The sequence below is a fragment of the Acartia tonsa genome, chromosome 7 (assembly GCF_053477335.1).
Source record: "Acartia tonsa isolate MP-2025a chromosome 7, ASM5347733v1, whole genome shotgun sequence".
NCBI classification, from domain to species: Eukaryota; Metazoa; Arthropoda; class Copepoda; order Calanoida; family Acartiidae; genus Acartia; species Acartia tonsa.
The window spans coordinates 2,678,634-2,686,001 of NC_137266.1; positions in this window are offsets into that span (position 1 = coordinate 2,678,634).

Here is a 7,368-nt window from a genome sequence, read left to right on the forward strand (position 1 = left end):
AAAGTAAGCAACTTACTTTTCAAAAATGTACACAAGATCTTAAGCTACAGACAAACATCCTACTACTTCAAAATTATTGGTCTCAGCATTTATATTATAGGTTTTGCTCCTATGCTGTTTTCAAACAGCTGATTATACATACTAGCAACTACATCCATACATGAACTTGAGGTAGGGGAGGGGAGGGGAGGGGTTGTACCCATTTAGCTGACCCTTAAAAATTATAAATGTGGTCAATCATACTTATCAAAACAAGGTGTACATTAAAAGTAACTTTTCATCTTTGTCTTTAACGACCAAGCATCTAATGCTGGAACCACCTCCATGTGAGGTGTGTATTACAGCGGTGGTTTTCATTCTATGATTCTAATATTTTAAAGGGCTAAAGAGTACCCACTGTAAACGATAGCAATATATTCAAAGATAAATCACTCAATATGAAATTAAATTTCAAAGGCTTAAATCAAATATTTAACAGTATCTATTAGACTTTGATACAAATTAAATTTTTTTAATTTTGTCCAACTAGTCATTGTGATTTGTACTTCAGCATTATTGTCTTTACTGCGCAAGTCAAAGATTCCTTCAAATTTCCCAGAAATATTTAGGGTTTTCACTTCTATTCCTCCTTATTCTATGCTGTGATTAAGCCATATTTTTAAATTGGGTCTAGAGCTATGTAAAGATATAGAATAACAATAAAATTCCTATGAAAAGGTAGAGTAGCTACTATACATATCAGGAGTATACCTGTTTGTTTGAATGTTTTTATTGCTATGTGTAAATAGCTAGCTGCCTTCTAGCCTATAGGGGATGGCGGGGGAGTCAGGAAAACAGCCTAAAACCACAACAGAACATTTATTTATTTTTTAAATATTTTTTCAATTTTATATCCGCGGAAAGTTGTCCATGATAAGATGCGATAACTAACTACTGCTATCATTTTTTTACTGGAAGACCTTAGAACTATGCCCTCATTCTCCTTTTCTTTATTTTATTGTCCTTTATTTTGTAACTTTTCTAATATGTAGTACACTTTTTTCTTTGGATTAAAATTATGTAAAGAAAAAAAAAATATTTAAGATTTGCTATTATTGAAAGCGAAGCTTTTCTATTGGGGTTGTTCAATCAGTATGTCCGTAACGGTTAGCTCTAATTGTTTATTCAGGTATGTTAGAATTGTCCTACTGATTTCAAACTTGCCATGGTGGTTCTTGTGGTAGTTACGTGCGATTTAGGAAAAGTAGCAACTTTATAATCATTACGAACGGCCATTTAAATCATTCTGATTTTTTTTACCTTTTATGTTATATAGATATCCTATTCGTCTGATGTTTGAAATACTCTTCTCTATAATCAAGTCCTAATTGTAAGTATGTCCTTAATCAGTATCCTGCAATTAAGCAGTTTAGCAAATAATTCTGCTTTTTCAGTTTTGACACTCTTCAAGTGTCAATGTTTGTTTGTCAATTTGCCTTGTATATTTTGCGAATTTAGTGATTTTCACTTTAAATTTTAAAACTGAAATATCTGGCAAGAAGGAACAGCTAGGATTTTATGCTCAATGGATTCTACTTGTCTCTAGGTCCTATTTGAACGCTGCATTGTTCGTTTTCATGGTAATTTTTGTTTATCCTTTATTTGGTCAAGGCAGGGTGTGCTACATTAACTATTAACCATATTTGGGATCTACTGCAGTTCACGGTAAAATATTGCTGGTAACGAATATTGCCAAAAATCTATGAATTTTAAAGGCTGCTAGCTGCCAAACGGCTGAACGTACAGATCATGCCCGCACACTGTTTTAAGCGGCATAAGAAGGCCTAAAAATAATCTGAAAAAGCCATAAATCAATTATGCATAATTATCCCGCAGTGCAGAGAAATGCGCGAAGAAGGCCTATTTTACGCGTTTTTTCTTCAGTGGAGCTTTCCCTGTGCATCATTAAATCTTGGCTATTCCAGATTGTTTGTAGGACTTCTTATACCGCTTAAAATGGTGTGTGGGTATGATCTGTACGTTCAGCCGTTTGGCAGCTAGCGGCCTTTAATATTCATAGATTTTTAGCAATACTCGTTACCAGCAATATTTTACCGTGAACTGCAGTAGATCCCATATTTGTTACAGATAGACCTAAGAAAATGGATTTATTATTTCTTTGATCTTAAACCATATTTTCATGTTCTTTACTAAAGTAAATCCTGTTACGGGCTAAAATGACAATCTACCCTTTTACCCCATCACTTCCTTTCCTACTGGATAAATAAATTGACCATTAAACAACAACCTAAATTGACGACAATTTTTCCCCTGTTATGATATCCATGTATTGTCTATATCCATTTCTAAGAGTATAAAGAAAATTTAATATTTGAAATTTGAAAATGCTGGAAAAAATTAAAACAAAATGTATGAAGTTATTTATGCATTTGCTTATAAAGTTTAAATTAGTGCATTTGCTTACATAGAATTATGATTAAAAGCGTGTGAAACGTGAAGATTTTAGTTCAATTAAAAGCGAATCTTTTCTTCATTTTGGGTTAGCCTTAATTTCATATTACTCATATTGATTCTTTCGTTAATAGCGGATAGGCCCTTGGAGTCAAAAGAATCTATAATTAAGGGGGATATAAAAATAGCCAGAATCCACCCCTAGGGCTTAAATCCAAATATAAAATAGACTAAAACTATTCTGAGACCTATGTAAGGCTATCCTGTTCAGTAATTATTGAATGTTTAAGCTAAAAACAAAAATATGATACTTGTTACAATGCAATGGGATGATTCATTTTTGATATATGTTAAATCTTGATTGTGTCATATGAAGTTTATTTTTGAAATTGTAAGACCTATGATGTCACGGAAAAGTATAAATTAAAGCAGATCTAAAAACAGACTTGTAGATATTAATTTTGAAGACAAAAAAAATAGATAGATAAAGAAATAGTTTTTTTCTTCAAGTAGATAGATAGATGGGAAAGACAAATTCTAAAGCATGTTATGTATGAAATTTACAAGTAAACAGAAACTTGGCTAAAGTCATTAAAAGTTTTGATAAAGCTTTTAATATGAACAGCAGGGTTCACCCCCTTGGAAAAATAATAAGATTTAAATCTAAAAGTAATAAAAAGGTTGTCTGTTTGCCTGCTTTTTTTATTAATTGAACTAGTGGCATCGCATCTAGCTTCAAGGTAGAGATAAGGCAGGTAAAATGAAAGCAGTGTAGCTGAATATCAACCCAAGACACATTTAAAGATACCCTTAAAAATAAAAACACTTCAGACTAGCAATTGTCGAGATCTTGTCGATATGGTTCTCCTGCACCAAAAGTAACTATAGCGTAGCCACTAGTTAATAAAATACTATGTATGATTATAAGCTATTCAATTTTTTTGGGCCCCAACATTGTTATATGATTAGACAGATAGTTAGATAGATAGATTTGTATGTAGATAAATAGTTAATAGAGATGGATAAATACCTAAATTGTCATGTAGATAGATAGATATATATAACAATAGCTAGCATATAGGTAGTTGACACTCAAAGTTACTGAGTTATATACATAGATATAAACTTATAAAGTTAGATAGATAGATAGGTAAATAGTTAATATATATCTAGAAAGACATAGATAGATAGATAGATATATATTTCCAACAAGAATGATAATTAATAATGTGTAGCATACAGGTAGTTGACACTCAGAGCTACTTTATTATATGAATAGATATAAAGATAGATAGTGAGATGAAAAGATATATATTTAGAAAGACATAGATAGATAGATAGATAGCTATTCCCAACAAGAATGATAATTAATCATATGTAGCATATAGGTAGTTGACACTCAATTATCCTAAAAAAAGGTGATGCTATTTATCTTCTTTTATTGCACTTGAAGAATATTCACACTGTTTATTCAAAACTACCATGATTTTAATGAAGACAGATTTATACTAAAAAATTTACAAGAAACAGAACAAAACAGACAAACATTAATAAATAAATAAAAAGCAGAATATTAATTTGTAAATTTAAACAAAATTGTACAACTATGTTTGAAAATTCAGAATAGTGTATATGGAAACACTTTTATTTTTAGGTCTTAATTATAAAGATGCTTTGCTTATGATATTGTACCTTGTTGTCCTAGGAAAACTATAGGAGAATATATATAGTTTTTTTGATTTTCGATAGCGCTTATAGAGTTACTACGCAAGCTAAATCGTTCCAATTATTGTATTAAATCACCATGTAAAGTTTGAAACTGATAAGACAATTATAACATGTATATAACATAAAGAGCTATCCGATACGGACGGACCAACCGACCATAATTGTAGAAAAGCTTTGCTTTTGAAAATAGAACTAAATTTGTTATATTATATGAAATACCAATATTCTGTTTGTGTAAGATTACTTTAGGATCTTTTTACATACAATAGTATATACCAGGGATATAAAGGGATAAGACAAAGGCCGATAAATTAATGATGTTCCCAATATGTATACACTAAAAAAGTTTTCTACATTATATTTAATGGTTGAAACGTTTGGACTTTTAACTTAATGAAACAACCTAACAAAAATTCTTTAAAAGTCTCCAAAGTTGTCATAAATTTGATTATAAAACTTTGAGGACTAGTGTAATAAAAAGCCCAATGCCCCCTTCCTCCCTGCAATAGTTTACACATACAGAGTATATACATGAAAATGAATATCCAATAATATAATATAAAGTTGCTTTTTAGTTTTTAAGTACATATAAAAACTATCTAAGACTATTAAATAAACATGCTTGCAGTAGCTAAGGTAGACAAAGTGCTCTTTAATTTTTTTCTAAAACAGTAAAATCCTTTTGGGAGGGAGTGGACATTGGGCTGGTTATTACACAAGTCCCCAAAGGTTTTCCTATTCGTTGACTGAAGAACTTTGGGGACTTTTATTGAATTTTGATTGGCCGGTTCAATGAGTTGAGTGCTTCAACGTTTCAACCATTAATTGTAATCTACAGAAAGGGTAATTTTGTGCATCATTGGGGATGTTCATCAATTTATCGTACATTGTCTTTATAAACAATATTGTTCTTCATTAATTTAGCGTATTGCTGCTGTGATACAATACCTATGGAAATGATATATCTTGTTTTATTGTATAAAGTTTTTTCTTTTTTTATTCGAGTTCATAGTATTATCCCTCAAACCGACAAGCAGACAAGTAAATAACCTCCCACCCAAACTTACTAACTTTTAAGAAACGAGTTTCTAACCCGTCTGGGTCTTAGATCTTTAGAATGATAATATTCCTCTCACATAACCTATATAACCAAACTTATTTGTATAAGGGTTTTTTTGGTATAGAAGCTGCTCTATTATTTGAAACGTATGACTGTAAGAAACAGAACGATGAAAACGTGAAATTACCAGCTTCTATTCAAGATACACAGAAGAAATTTATTGCTAAAGCTTCCAGTTTATAATCTACTTTGTCCTTCTATCTAATCGTCATGCAAACGACATTTTATAAAAATTTTTATGAATGTTTCCTGATAATTCTATTCTTCTTATAGTTTTTACATTTATTTATTCATCACTTTCTTTTTTTATGATCATAGATCACATCAGCTTTATAAATCACGTTGTCCGTGTGTCAAGAACATCCAAACTTTTTACTTTGCGGGAGGGGGGTGGGAGAAATGAGGGGTTTTAAAGGTTTGAGGGGGTTATCTAATGTAAGAGGGTGGTAAACAACCCCTATACCCCCACCCTTATTGTTATTCTTGTTTTTTACAAAATATTAGTAGCAGTGGTCCTCTTTAATTTCATGGGAAATTGGCAAGTTTATTTATCCAGGAATAAGTATTTGTTAGACATATAATCCATTACTAGTGCACAGTCAGAGAATATAAAATTAGGTACTATTTTCCAATCAGCAAAAATACTTTTAATCTGATTAAGTTTTGAAAAAAGAATATCTACTTTATGGTCTGTTTGTAAATTTATATCTCTCAAATGGAATAAATTTAGCAAATTATTTTATTTAAAATATTTATATTAGTACTGAAAAAAACTACTGCCAAATTAAATTACATTGGTGATATTTTTTTCATATCATAAAAGTGTTGTTTCTTACTTTGCTTATTTACATGAACATAACAAAGAAATAAGTATTAGAGCATACAAAATAAGTATTATCTAATAGGCCCTAGAAAACTACCATTCTCATTTTCTTCTTTCACAATTAATCCCAATTTTTGGATGTATATCAAGGCACAGAAAGTAGATTCTCAAAAACGAAATTTACTATATAATTATCTTCATCTAAAAATAACAGGATCTTTGTCTTTCTGTCAGTGTCTTTACAAAAAAATCTCCCTAACCTCTCTACAGTTTAGCTTCTGGGAAGGTTTAAAGCTTTTGGGTAGAGGGCAGCACTATCCATCAACCCCCCCCCCCAAAAAAAAAAAAAAATCTTTTTAGAAAAGGAAATATTTTTTTTAATTCTCAAATAAAAAAAAAATAACTAAACTCCCTACTACCTCAAGTGCCCCAAGAGGCAACCAGAGGAGTAACCGCCAGATTTTAATAAAAGCTGAATAAAAATTATAAATATCTAATAAATAAATATCAAATTATTAAGACAATGTATTTTAAATAGAAGATTAGCTACCAAACTAAAATATATTCTAGATATTTATTAGAGATCTTTTTACCTAGATAAAATCATTTACAATCCATTATCTAAGGGTGGAAAAAATACATATAATGAGTCCCTTTACCAAGGAAAACAAACAAACTAAAGAAAATTAAGATTTATATTATTTATAGATATTTAGTTTTATTAGTTTTTACTAATGCACAAGAAAGAAGAAAAATTGCATTAATGTCATTTTAAATATATTTTGGATCTACTGCAGTTCACGGTAAAATATTGCTGGTAAGCAATATTTCAAAAAATCTATGAACTTTAAAGGCTGCTAGCTGCCAAACGGCTGAACGCACAGATCATGCCCGCACACTGTTTTAAGCGGCATAAGAATAATCTGGAATAGCCATAAATCAATAATGCATAATTATCTCGCAGTGCAGAGAAATGCGCGAAAAAGACCTATTTTACGCGTTTTTTCTTCAGTGAAGCTTTCCCTGTTCATAATTGGATCTTGGCTATTCCAGATTATTTGTAGCCCTTCTTATGCCGCTTAAATTGGAGGCGGGTATGATCTGTACGTTCAGCCGTTTGGCAGCTAGCAGCCTTTAAAATTCATAGATTTTTGGAAATATTGCTTACCAGCAATATTTTACCGTGAACTGCAGTAGATCCTATATTTTAAGGGCGTTCTCCTCTTTTTAACCTTTTTATACCCCC